Consider the following 15,389-nt stretch of genomic DNA (forward strand, 5'->3'; position numbering starts at 1 on the left):
TGGACACACAAAACAGAGTGAACAATAAAATCAACAACCACACCACTCGTACTACTTTTATTTATGAATCGGGTGTGTGAAGTTGAAATAAAAAGGAGGGTAGCTTAAAGTTGCATACCGCTACCTGTGACCAACATGTTTCACTGCCCAGAAACCTTTATGGCAGATTCATCAGGGTCAATACTCTGTTACTGCACCCCCTTCAAACATCTTTTAGACGGGAAGCTGCCGAGTTGAAAAAATAAACAGAAGAAAAAACTAAAATCACGACCAGGTCATATTCTAAACCAACCAAAAGTCTGTGCTACTTATAGCAAAGACTATTCAATGTGAGTTTACATTTTCAAAGACAATTACCCTTATTCAGCTATGCTCCCTCGTACCAGCTGAAAAGGAGGGGTACTCCACCGGACAGTCAGTTGTCACATCAACCTATAAGGTATTTGCATATAATCAGTATCAAGGGTCTATAATGGCCAGCTCTTGAAATTGACATTCTATGCATGTGCTGCCACCCCATTAGAGCAATCATGTCACCCCGATGCATACATAAATATGCAACCACCAACAAGAGCATCCACAGAGAATAATGGAAACCCTCTCTATTCTGCCATGTCAATGCTGTCTGGCTAAAAGATGGCACTCATTGATGTCTGTGCAAAAGATAACCTGCTGCCTGTACTTCGTTAAAAATTAAGGAGGAGCACATCGTCTATCCAGACACCAACCCTTTCCAGAGGCAGATCTGCCTCTGGAAGAGATATATAGACGATGTGCTTTGCATCTGGTCCGGCTCAGAGGAGTCGCTGCTTGAATTTTGCACTTGGTTAAATTCACAGGACCAGAGCCTTAAATTTACTTGGTCATACAGTCATACTAGGGCCACCTATCTGGACTTGGACATAGAGGCCAATGATGTCGGCACTGTGAGTACTCGGGTCCACCAAAAACTCACGGATAGGAATTCCCTATTATTGTATAACTCATACCATCCCAGGGCCCTACGTGATAATCTTCCGGTGGGCCAATTTCTTCGCTATCGGAGAAATTGTTCTGAGACCAAAACTTTTGTTGCACAGTCCATGGACCTTACGAAAAAACTAGAACAGCGTAACTATCCACGTAAGGTTGTGAATAATGCAAGAAAGAGGGCGCACAATACCCCCAGAGACACCTTACTTGAGCATAATACCAGGGAGAGAAAAGACTGCTTACCGGTGGTTATGACTTTCGAACCTATGGCCACGAAGATCAGGCAGTCAATTCGAAAACACTGGGGTTTGTTAAGTAACAAAGAGTTTACCATGCCCCCCCCTAGATTTGCCTTCAAAAGGTCAGGGAATCTAAAGGACAGACTTGTCCATACTCGGGACCGAGTACCTTTGAGAAGTGATACTACGACTATACCTAAGGGACATTACCCGTGTGGTACATGTTCAGTGTGCCCACTTACCAGCAAATGCAGTAGTGTTACGTTATCCACTGGAAGAGAATGGTTCCTAAACCAATTCAGCAACTGTAACACCACCAATGTGGTTTATAGGCTGACATGTAGTTGTGGTTTACAGTACATTGGACTTACCACAAGAAAAGTATAAGTACGCATACAGGAACATCTAAGTACCATCAGGACTGGGAAGTTGACCACCAAGTTAGTCCAACACTGTTACAAAGAGAAACACAGCTTCACATGGACAGTGCTTGAAACTGTAAAGGGAAACCCTACCAATGTCGAGTCAATCCTGATCACAAAAGAAGCAAAATGGATTTTTAGAGAGAGCAGTGATAAACAGGGCTTAAATGAAATTATAGAGTGGAACAAGGTTAAATAACTGGTCATCTACCTATTATGTTCGTCTACCCTGATTTGGCTCTCCACAGCAATTGCTGTCAGCTGTATTTAAATATAACTGCTCTGTGGCCACCATTATTGGATATTAGCATCATCTGCGCTACACTTTATGTACATATAATGCTATATTACTGGTGGTTTACCCCAATGCCTATGTCCAGTTTACAACCCTCCTGGTGTCCTTAGGCTATTCAGACACTATCACTGTTTTGGCTCCCTATAGCCATTGCAGTTAGGAGTATTATATATAACTGCTCTGTGGCTATACTAACTGCCACCATCATTGGATATTAACATCACCTGCGCTACACTCTATGTACATATTAGGTTACATTACTGATGTTCTACCCCAATCCTATGTCTAGTGTGTTTTAAACTCGTCTGGTTTCCTTAGTGTGTTAAACTCGTCTGGTTTCCTTAGGTTATTCAGATACAATTTCACTATGTTTTTCACCACTCTGTAATGGCTCCCATTGTGGTGAAAGTGTTTTCCCTTCAGCCTTATGAGTATTTATATAGGTGAGGGGAATTGTTGTATGAGGGTGATTACTCTGTTATAAGTGAGGAGGATGACTCGATTTATCCTTCAACTTTACCATATCCCTCACGCGAGTATTTCTTGAAAGCCTCTCTATAATTTTCACTGAATTGATTCCACACACTCAGGTCTATTGTGCCTTTCCAGTATGGCGCCCGTTTCTGTTAGTGAAGTCCTGTACACTCTGTAGCCCACATCACGTGACGGGGAGATCCGCCGATCACGTGACTGTGGTGCGCGACGCGGGATTACCTAGCTGGGACCTTTAAATGGTGTGCTCCGGCTCCCGCTACTCGTTCCTGGGATGATACAACGCCCAGTTTCCTCGTCTGTACGGTAAGGAGAGGGCTCTGGGTCACTGGCGCCGCTGCCGGCTCGAGGCATGCGCCACGGAGGTAATTTCATATTAGCTTGTAGATCTTGGCTCAGTTCACATTACTGCCACTGACCCGCTATAAGTTTTGTAGACGTGGCGCTAGTCTATCTCATCCCACTTCCCACAGGTTATACATAGTTTGATCGGTATGACCGCCCTAGAAACAGCAATGGGGGCGTCATACATATATTGATACTGGGCAATAAATAATAATAAATATGCATGATGTGCAAATGTTCCACGTGTTTACCCTATACACACAAGATAATTTTTAACGAAGTACAGGCAGCAGGTTATCTTTTGCACAGACATCAATGAGTGCCATCTTTTAGCCAGACAGCATTGACATGGCAGAATAGAGAGGGTTTCCATTATTCTCTGTGGATGCTCTTGTTGGTGGTTGCATATTTATGTATGCATCGGGGTGACATGATTGCTCTAATGGGGTGGCAGCACATGCATAGAATGTCAATTTCAAGAGCTGGCCATTATAGACCCTTGATACTGATTATATGCAAATACCTTATAGGTTGATGTGACAACTGACTGTCCGGTGGAGTACCCCTCCTTTTCAGCTGGTACGAGGGAGCATAGCTGAATAAGGGTAATTGTCTTTGAAAATGTAAACTCACATTGAATAGTCTTTGCTATAAGTAGCACAGACATTTGGTTGGTTTAGAATATGACCTGGTCGTGATTTTAGTTTTTTCTTCTGTTTATTTTTTCAACTCGGCAGCTTCCTGTCTAAAAGATGTTTGAAGGGGGTGCAGTAACAGAGTATTGACCCTGATGAATCTGCCATAAAGGTTTCTGGGCAGTGAAACATGTTGGTCACAGGTAGCGGTATGCAACTTTAAGCTACCCTCCTTTTTATTTCAACTTCACACACCCGATTCATAAATAAAAGTAGTACGAGTGGTGTGGTTGTTGATTTTATTGTTCACTCTGTTTTGTGTGTCCAAGGAGTCACGCTCTCAATCTCCTTGATTTGCACCTTCTTTCCTTTCCCTTCTCTCACTAATTCACCAAAATTCTGGAATAGGAACGGCCGCCTATGATGAGAAAGGGGCCAAGTCTCTGGTAAACATCTGACCAGATTGCCCCGTGGGTGTTCGCCCGTGAGGTGCCTTCCTCTCCGCCACACATTTTTTCACTTATTATTTTGGTATACGTGCGGTTCTGTGTATGGTCCTAAACAGGGCTGACATTTTTTTGGGTTGCGCCGAGCTGAAAATTTATGAACCCCCCACAATTAGCGAAAACGAAAGACTAGAATGTCTGGTTCAGGACGGTAGGGCATTAGAGACAACGAACACCTTAATGCAGAAATAATACCGGGTGTTTTTTCCCAAATTCTACTTCCTGAGAATTTAGGTGGATCAAAGTCGCATGCCTGCTAGATAAATTCTAACACCAGTCCCGGGTTTTGGGAATCGTGTGGATTGCTTCATAAATAAGGCCCCATGTGCATAGACAAAAAACTACAGGGCCAGCCTTAGACACATGCAAGCAGTAGACCTGCACAGGACCACCAAACCCCAGGGGCCACCATGTTAATATATATCCTTAATATAATAATCCTCTGAGGATGGATACATATTTGTGTGGCGGCCCATACCTGAAATTTGGCATCCTCTGGCTCTGTTCCACTACCAAACACCCTGACCCCCTCCCCTCTTCACTGAACTCCGCACTCCACCCCACCCGGACCCCCTGTTAGAAAGCCCCCTACCTACGCTCCCTGCCCAGGGCCACCATGAGCCTAGAGCCGCCCCTGGTAAATTTATAAGACACAGCAATAGTAAAACTCAAAGAATACGCAACAGGCTGAAAAACTAAATAGTAGATAAAGACACATATTTTTTACATAATCCAATTGAAAAACATATAGTGATTTTTTTAATCTACCATGCATCTGGCCCTCCAGGACCGCTTTGAAAACTCCAGCTTTAAACCTTTACATTTCATTTTTAAACCATACACTTTCAATTACATTTTTTATTTAATTACAATTTCTGTAATGTTACACACCTTTTCAAAAATACACCAGTGCCTGTTATTATAACGATTTTTTTTCATTCTTCATCAGTGATATTTTTTTAACATATAATGAAAATCACTATAACTTTTTCAACGACAAAGCTAACGCGGTAAAAATAACTCTCCATTTGCTTCCCTTTAAGAATGTAGAATATCTACCCCACGCATGCGATCCTGGATATTTCCATCTGGCAGCGAATACCGACCTTGAATCGGAAGACATGAACAACAGCTCCATTGTCACATTTAGAAGTTAACGTAGCATCTGCTCACACACATATCTTTCACTAAGCTAATATTCACAGACAACAGCATTCGTTTAAAAAAAAAAGTGACCTTCCTTTACAATTTGCTGAAATGACTCCCTTATTTTTTAACGCATCCTCCACTTCAAGACAGGCTATTTTTTTTAATAACTACTAAGCAATATTTAAGTAACTACTCTGCTAGAAATTTTATCAAGTCATTCTGCTACTCTTCACTCCATAGCCGGCGACCTATTTCTGTGGACTTCCTGTTGAACTGGCAGTGCTTCGACGTTTGTTTTACCATCTTGCTTAATTCAAAATGGATGTCCCTCCTGTCTTCACAAACGAGCCAGACCACTTAGAACTATTTCGACAGAGGATGCTTCACTACTACGGCACCTTAGCACTCTCGACTTTGAATACTTCATATCGATTATCATTTCGATATTCGTATTTCACCTGTGTGCAGCCTGTATTTCATTGCCTGAGCTGTGATTTCATGTGGGCCCTGGACTTATGTCTCTGCAACTTGGTACCTCCTGAAGCGAATTACAATCACCTCATGAATCCGGTAATTGATCATGAACAGCTTTGTGACAACGGAGGATTTATAGCCTTTGCAGCGATACAAGGAGTTCTGGGTCATTGGAATATATTCGCAGCGGCGCAAGATTTCCTAACAGAGAGCTACATCGAAAACCCACCGAGCTGTCCTCTGATGGTAAAAGAGGCTCCGATAATAACAGATCATGAATGCTGCTTTCCTCTTTTCAATTGGATGGCTGACATGTTTTCAGATGATAACAGTGATTTCCTGTTAGAAGCAGTTGCTACCTACTTTGCTTACACAATGGACGGATAACTCTTTCCTAACAGAGAGCTACATCGAAAACCCACCGAGCAGTCCTCTGATGGTAATAGAGGCTCCGGTAATAACAAATCATGAATGCTACTTTCCTCTTTTCAATTGGATGGCTGACATGTTTTCAGATGATAACAGTGATTTCCTGTTAGAAGCACTTGCTACCTACTTTGCCTACACAATGGTTGGATGGCTCTTATGCAAGCCATTGACGTCCACATTTCCTTTTGCCTCCCTATGTTCTTCACGTTCTTTTGGATAATTTCTTAACAAGAACAGACCTATTGGCTTTACTAACAGTGGACATTATGATTTCGTGCTGGTTAAATTTTGGTCTTTTATGTGGACTAAATTTTTTTCTTCAGCTACTCGATTTTCAACGTTATTTTTTTTTAAACTCTAATCTCAACAATTCTATTGCATATCTTATCTTATGTTATTTCAAACATACTCGAAGCAAAACTCGCTAATATATGGTACATGTGCCCTGATTAATGTGTAAATATAGAATGACTTTTTTATAACTGTAAACGCCATTTCGCCTTTCAACTGCTTATTTCCGCCTCACGCTCCTTTAATTTTCCATACAAATAATTTTTTTTAAATACATAAGAGAAAAATATATTCTTTCAATAATATTTCAATTGTTTTTCGTGCTGTATTTCAAATGCAATACTGCAACCTTCAAAAGGTATCTCAATACAGTAGTTCTTCTCAACACTGATTTGCGAACGATCCAACAGATTACATACATGCACCTCTCGCCATTTTGTCGCTTTTGGCGCCTTTTTTTTCCCTTACACAGTAACATAACACAAACTTGATAGTGCTTCGCATGTAGACAGCTGATTGATAAAGTAATCATGTATAACCACTAGCATTTTCATATATCGTTCCTAAACTGAAAGGCCAGAGAGCTTCTTCCATTTATTAAAATATAATATACCTCCTTATAAGAGTGTACAATTAATTTTGCGAAACTATATTCATTTTTCATCAACTATAGCGTTTGCATTCCATGTACTGCTGACTATACCGATTACTTTGTTTTTTGCAATGTCTGTACTCATATTACATAATGATTTGCCTTCAAAACAGTGCATTTCTGAATAAACATTTCAAATATACACGTTCTCTCTTTTAATCCATAATCTCAACTGAAATGATTGCATATTGAAAGAGTATTCATGTGTTCCACGTAACCTCAGCTGTACTAACTTAATGTTTTCTTTTGTCGACCTCACTTACTCATACTACAACCCGCAAGCCTATAACGGCCCGTGAACTTTTTCTTAGTAGGTCGCGCACCGTACAGACAGTTGTCCCGCTGTTAAAAAAAAATGTATTACTGTTACCAAGCACCGCCACAGTTCCGCTTGACTCAGTGTTAATCACTGCTCACACCCTTCTACAGGCCAGACGCTATGTTGTATTTCACTCCTTATCACGCTTTCATCTCCACAATAACAAACAGTTCTCCGCCAGCCACCAGAGAACAAACTGCAGATGCAGAGGCACTAACTAGTGAAATACAACATACCCTCTGCTCTGTGAAAGCAATCAAGCGGTAATTGTGAAAGAAAACATTCACTAGCGCTTCAAAAAAGCAATGCAATTATATAATAATTTTTTAGAAAACGTTCCAACTACTTTGATGGGACTATCTGTGTGTGCCTCCACAGCAAAGTTCCTCAGCCCGGACTGAAGGCAGACACAGACAGACACACACACAATAAGATAACACAGGGCAACGGAGACGGAAAACAGAAGGGACATGAAGATGCAGTCAAACAGCAGGACTGAGAGAGATATTTTTATACTCCGTTTGGTACCTCAATTTATGAACACATTTACTGCACAAATCTGTGTACAACTTCATGTCAAAACTTTTCATTTTATTTCACTCGACCACCTCCCCTTCTCACCCCACCAGTGCAAGCCGCGGCCAGAAACCGCACTATAATTTTGTCGTCTAACAAAAACTTTGTGAATACCTTAATCATTACCACTTTGGCCCCCTTCCCCCTCCCTCTCGCCCCACCCCCACCAGTGCAGGCCACGGCCACCAACCACACTGTAATTTTGTCGTCTGACAGAAACTTTAAGAATTCATTAAGCATTAGCATTTTTTGACGACGGTATCACTAGTAATTTACCATTTCTATCTGCATTATCTGTCTCTCTGCTAATATCATTTTTTCACTTCATGAACAACTTCTCTCATTATATATAAAAGCTTCAAAATCTCACAAATAATTACTCTCTATATTATAAATATTTTATACTGCGTATTTTACATTAAAATGAAAAAATTTGTTTTAGAAATACAACACATTATGACAGCCAAAAATTAGTTTTCTGTCAGGCTACGAGGAAAATCAATCCAAGTTTGTCACTGAACCATATTTTACGGTACATGATAAAACAAACTGTTACAGACTTACCTTTACCAATGCTTTGTACGATGTACAACAGTGACAGACATAAAACAGATATTCGTTTGACGGAACTCTCTATTAAGCTTCTATCACTGCAACCAAAATTCAATGGCACAGATTTCCAGTCAATACAGACTCATATAACTCTCTTCAGCCAATAATATTTCGTCACGCAAAATTGTAAAATCAAATTTACATTTCAATTGGTTGTCCCTCACAATATTTTTAATGTCACGTAAAAGTCACCCATCACCCACTGCCATCTCTGGCTGTTTCCATGGTAACACCTCATTCTGCACCTGGCTGAAGGCAGGGTCAAAAGTTCATATCTCAACGTTCTACAGCAAACTAACAAGACTGTTTTCCCTCCAGAAACACCTGCCTATCCACAGCTCTGTTACATGTCATTTTTTTCACACCCAATAGTACTTTTCATTTTACATGAACATTAACATGCAACGTAGTCTTCAATCTTGAGGTATTACAATCAACCAATCATTTTTTTTTCAACCACACCCAGCCTCATTTTTTTTTTTATCCTGACTTTCAGCTTCTAACTACCATTCCACTTCCAGAACCCATCGGAGTACGACTGCATATCCCTTGAAAATGAAGGTTTGGCTTTTAGGACACAGTTATATTCACTGGAGTGGAAAATATGCAACAAACAGAGGTATTTCCACCTTGATTTAGCAAATGTACACATAACGTGGATTGGCCAAAGAGGATTGAAATGTCACCAATTGATTCCATTGGTGAAAACTTTTATGCATCTCCCAGAACCAGACCTTATAATTGTGCACTGTGGTGGGAACGATCTAGGCACAATGACTGGGGTAGGTGTGGAAATGTTTCTAAAAGACACCTTTTGACAATTGATGACACTTTTTCCTCGAACTGCCTTGGTATATTCCAATATATGCCAAAGACAGAAATGGAATTGGTCCAATCAACATTGTGCACAAATTGAGAAAGCAAGGAGACATGTAAATAAATCTGTTTCTGCTTTCCTCAGAGATTATAGCATGGGTTCTATTTACCACAACAACTTGCGTTACCACATGCAAGACGTCTATAGGAGAGACGGTGTTCATTTCACGGATGAGGGAAACAGAATCTTCCTCTGCAACATCAGGCTCTGCATCGGTACTTACTTATAAATGCAGAAAAAACTCAATTAACACAAGGGCTCTTTTCAGAGCCACCTTATATCTAAGCACTCAAACTTCTGATTTATCTCCATTTTCACACTCTTGTAAATAGGTGTGCGCGACCGGGTGCGCGCACCCCGCAACTTTTTTTAGAAAAAATATATATATTTTCGCGTTTAAGGGCCTTACTGCACATCCTGAGAAAACCTACGCAGCACGACAATCTCTACCTTCTCCCCTTTCCATGTTACAACGCTTTGAAATGAACAATATATTTACTCGCAGTGACAAAATGGCGGTCAACACTTCCTGATTTCCTTCGAATCGAACGTTAACAGACGTCACGCAGCAACAAAAAAAATCCGCTCACGCGCAGCCGCTTGGGTGCGCGCACCCGTGTGCGCGTATAGATATATAATTGACTTTAACTTTAATTTTCTCAGCAACTACTGAACGGATTTACACCATTCCAAAAAAAGCGTAATCTGCGAACCGGACTCTACAGTTTTGCCAAATTTCTTATAAATCCATTCAGCCGTTCGACCTGTAGCCGAGTCTAAACGTCCTATGGAAAATCACATGGAGAAAACACGTTTTGGGACCCCCCTTTTATCTCAGCCCCCACTTGACCAATCCCCCCCAAACTATCAGGGAAGGAGCGCAGCGGACCGAGCCATCTTCTTTGAGAAATTCGCAAAGATTCATCCACCAGGGCCAAAGTTATTCCAAATAGAATGTTGAGGATTTCCTATGGAAACTAGGTCCTAACTATAACTACCTACTGGCGACCGCCAGTAGGTAATACATATATATATAAACATATATAATCTGCATATCTATATAAATACAAATATAAATGCATGCATACATATACATATATGCATACATATGCTTGTTATTTACATGAAAGTTTTAAAAACACTAATAAAAGCAAAGCTGAAAAGCCACCTCATTACAAACAGAATGGCTTTAACTTAAACGAAGGCGAGATCAATTGCATTTTCAATGCTTGTTTACTTTGGTTCCATCAAGAAGGCATTCAGATGTGTCACACATTTGCCATAAATTCTGAATGTTAGCACTCTAGTTGCTCATTAGATCACTGTAGTAAAGCTACTGCTCACCAGGGAAGTCTGCTGCTGGTATTCAAAGTGCATGTTTCAGTCTGCATGTCAGAATTTTTTTTAATGAAATAGAAGAGGATTTGAGAAGTCACTCAAAATGTGCCCTAATTTTTCTTTCTGAAGCACTAATCATACTTTCTATGGCAAAATGAACCCCCTCATTTTGTTCCTTTTTAAATTAAATGTTTTCAGACTTACCACTTCATTCCAATCAAGATGGCTTCTGGTGTGACATACTTTTGTCATAAGTAAGACTGTTAGCGCTCTAGTTGTTCTTTAGAACACTCTGGGACATTCTGTCATTGGGCTATACTAGGGCTACATCTGGGTGATATTTGGGCTACATTTGGGCTCTTTTGTCTCTGGTGGCCATCTTGGGAGACTGCATGTCAGAATTATTTAATGAAATTGAAGAGGATTTGAGAAGTCACTCAAAATGTGCCCTAATTTTTCTTTCTGCAGCACTAATCATACTTTCTATGGCAAAATATACCCCCTCTCATGTTTTTCCTTTTTAAATTAAATGTTTTAAGAGTTACCACTTTATTCCAATCAAGATGGCTTCAGGTGTGCCATACCTTTGAATAAGTAGGACTGTTAGCGCTCTAGTTGTTCTTTAGAACACTCTAGGAGCAGTAGAACACAAAGGAATCAACTGACAGTCTCTGTCCTTGTTGGATGTACATGTTTCACTGAGAATGTCAGATTTCATTCTCACATGACTGAGAAAGATAATGTGAATTTACAGAAAATATGCTTTCAGTTTAGCTTATAGATCCCCTTCCAAACCACTGTGGGAAAAGCATGAGATAATAGTTTTCTTTCAAACATGATTCATGATATCCCAGCAGAAGGCTTTTTCACATGGTAAAATCACCTTAGAACACACCACAATTCCTAAAATGAGTATGGTACCATCAACAAATGATTTATAATGTAACTAAAGTCCTAAAACTCTCCATTAACTACAATGCTTTTTAATGAGGTGCTATCTAAGGGTGGGCGTGGTTCGCGAAGTAGCGCTACGCGAAGCTACGCGAAGCTACGCGAAGTGCACTTCGCACTACGCAAACTTCACGTAGCACTACGCGAGCTGCGTAGTAGCATGTTCGCACTGTGCAAGATGCGCTTTCAATGATTGCACAGTGCAGACAAGCATCCTGCACTGTGCAATCATTGAAAACGGCATCTTGCACAGTGCGAGCTGTAGTTTTCTGCTGCTCGAGTAGATTTTTACTCGAGCGGCAGCTTTCTCAACGCGAACTGGTAGTTTCTCATTGCGAGCATGCGCAACCACTCGCAATGAGAAACCTGAACTCCCCGCGTTGAGAATCTTGCCGGGATGTCATTTTGCTTGCTCGCGGTCGCGAACATGACGTTGAGGACCGCGAACAAGCAAAAAATTACAGCTGCACTATGCTACGCTGCACTACGCGTGTTCGCACTGTGCTACGTGCAGCTTGCGTAGTGCGAAGTTGCGCAAACTTCGCAAACTACGCGAGCGGAGCGTAGTGCTTTGTCCAGGGTTAGTGCTATCATGTATATTGGTCCCAAGATGGCTGCCAACACTTCTTGGATGAAGTGCTGACAGCCAATCAGATCTCACGATGAGATGTGTGGTTAGGCTCCGCCCAGATATATATGTGTTTTTGAAGTTAATTTTCATAAAAACCACTGGAGCAATTTTCACCAAATATAGCAAAGGCACTTCTGCGTACCATTCTCTACAACTTTGCCAAGTTTGGTGTAATTCCGTTCAGCGGTTCGGGCTGTAGACTTGTCAGAACGTCCTATGGAAATTAACATGGGGAAAACACGTTTTGGGACCCCCCTTTTTTCTCAGCCCCCACTTCACGAATCCCCCCGAAACTTTCAGGGATGGAGCGCAGCAGAGCTGGCCAAAAGTTTGGAGAATTACACGCAAATTCCTCAACCAGCGCCAAAGTGATTCTAAATAGAATGTTGCGGATTTCCTATGGTAGCTAGGTCCTAACTATATATACCTACTGGCTATCGCCAGTAGGTAATATATATATATATATATATATATGAACAAACCAATCTTCAAACAAACCACACTCCAGTGGACATGAAGACACGGACCCAATGGATGCAGGCAAGGAGATTTTATTTCAAACCTCTCCGGTTACGCGTTTCGAGCAACTAGTGCTCTTGGTCACACCAATATATATATATATATATATATATTCACTGAAAAAACCATAGGTTTCACACCAGTTATAGTTAGGAATTAGCATTTAAAAAACCTATTAAATTCACTAAAAAAAACATAGGTTTCACATCAGTTATAGTTAGCTGGAAATTTTACTGTGATAAAACCATTGAAATTCCACGTTATAGTTAGTTGGACTCACTATAACTTGCGCCTGTAATGCACTGCTGATGACGTCACATATTACATCACTCATGACATGGTCAGTGAGATCACTCATTTTTTTCGATTTGCGCGGGGGGAGCGCCCGGTGCGCGCACCGGGGAGCGGACCGGGGAGCGTACCATGAGGAAAAAAGAATGACAGAGTTTTTAAAAAATGAAGCCTTTTTTTATAAATTGGAGGTAGTTCTAAAAAGAACTGTTTTTTTAATTCTTTTTGTTGTTTTATATTTCTTTTAGTGTTTTTTTTAAAAAAAATTCTTTTTTTGGCTTTTCTGAACATTTTTTGGTTTTTTTGTATTTTTTAAGGGGAGAAACAAAAAACAGGGAATTCAAAAGGGCTCAACAGGAGGAAAAAAAAAGCGGAACAAATTAATGTTTCCTTGGGCTCTTGTGGTTATCCCAAGCACGATTAATAAGTGTGATGCATTGCTCTCCATAGCATATTGTTTGTCCACAAAATTTACAAACCATTTTAAAATTTGAAAATTTGGTTTGTATGGTGGAGCATGTCTCCCTAACTTCCGGTCCTGATGGGGTGGAAACATTAGTTTGGGAGGTGCTGGCAGAAGATTGGACAGGGTTTCTGGCCAGTTCCCTGACCTCTGCCCTAGCATAGTTATTTGGATGCTTTCGAAGCATATGCCTGATCATTGTGTGGTTGCCGAAGGAGTATTTTTTGTTGGGATTCCCCCTTGACAGCTCCTGATGACAGATTAAGCAGGTTGCCTTAGGTGCATTTACTGTTTGTTTGTCGTTGGGGATTGAAAAATATTGCCATATGATGTGCTCTTTTGGTTTGTAGGTAATATTGTCCTCTCGGACGAATCTACTCTCCTCCTCCTCCTCATCCTCCTCCCGTTCTTGATCTCCACCACTGTGAAGTTGTAGAGGTCCTTGTGGTGGTGGTGGTGGTGTGGTCCAGAAGATCCAGCAGCTGCAGCTAATGTAGCCATTTTCGACTGATATAAGTGCAGGTCTTCCTCTCTCAAAGCACAAAGGTAGAATAAGGAAAAAGGTGGGGGCTTTCATCATTTGGAAAAAAATATATCCTGAACCAATGAAAAGTGTTATTTTTAGGTCACATGACCGGGGGTTTCATCATTATGAAACCAAAACTGTTATGAACCAATGAAAAGTGTTATTTTCAGGTCACATGACCCGACACGCTTACGCTACGCACCCCGGGGCGGGTCCCGGGGCGCTGCCAGGGGCGCGTCGCGTTAGCGCGTCGAATGCTTCCGGGTGTGTTTACGCCGTGCGTATCATGCGGACGCGGCTACGCGATACGTCACGATCATGTTTTCGTTCGCAAAATTGCCGCTAACGGGACGCTCCCCGGTACGCACCCCGGGGCGCTTCATAATATTACGCTTTCTGGGGCGCTCACCGGGGAGTGCACCGGGAGCGCTCCGAGGCAAAACATTTTTTTTTTTTTTAAAACAATATAAAAAAAAACATTTGCCAAATTGAAGGGACTGGTAGCCCGATGTGCCTTTGCTATGTCTCAAAATATATGCTCAAGTGGTTTTTAAGAAAATTAACTTTGAAAAAATATATATTGGGCTACATTGGGCTATATATATGTTAGAGCCCAAATGTAGCCCAAATATAGCCCAATGTAGCCCAATGTAGCCCAAAGATGGCCACCAGAGACAAAAAAATACAAATGTAGTCTAAATATCAGCAGATGTAGCGCAACTATAGCCCAATGACAGAATGTACCAGAGTGTTCTAAAGAACAACTAGTGCGCTAACAGTCTTACTTATAAAGTGAGACTTATAGTTAGGAATTACCATTAAAAAAACCTTTGAAATTCACTGAAAAAAACATAGGTTTCACACCAGTTATAGTTAGGAATTAGCATTTAAAAAACCGAAGAAATTCACTGAAAAAACCATAGGTTTCACACCAGTTATAGCCAGGAATTAGCATTTAAAAAACCTTTTAAATTCACTGAAAAAAACATAGGTTTGACACCAGTTATAGTTAGCTGGAAATTTTACTGACATAAAACCATTGAAATTCCCACGTTATAGTTAGTTGGACTCACTATAACTTGCGCGCCTGCAATGCACTGCTGATGACGTCACATATTACATCACTCATGACATGGTCAGTGACATCACTCATGACATCACTGATGACACCATCCTTGTGAGAAAGTGACAGATATCCTTTCAGTGTAATGTAACCCTTGAAACACATATTCAAAAATAGAAACTAACATTTTCAAAAAAATGGAGATACCCATACCAGTTACAACAACCAATTCAGAAATTACACCATCTATATACACATCCACTCATTCACCAACAGTTCTATATAGTCACTCATACATATATTCACTCATCATATGTAGTGA

The sequence above is a fragment of the Lissotriton vulgaris genome, chromosome 3_1 (assembly GCF_964263255.1).
Source record: "Lissotriton vulgaris chromosome 3_1, aLisVul1.2, whole genome shotgun sequence".
Classification (NCBI taxonomy): domain Eukaryota; kingdom Metazoa; phylum Chordata; class Amphibia; order Caudata; family Salamandridae; genus Lissotriton; species Lissotriton vulgaris.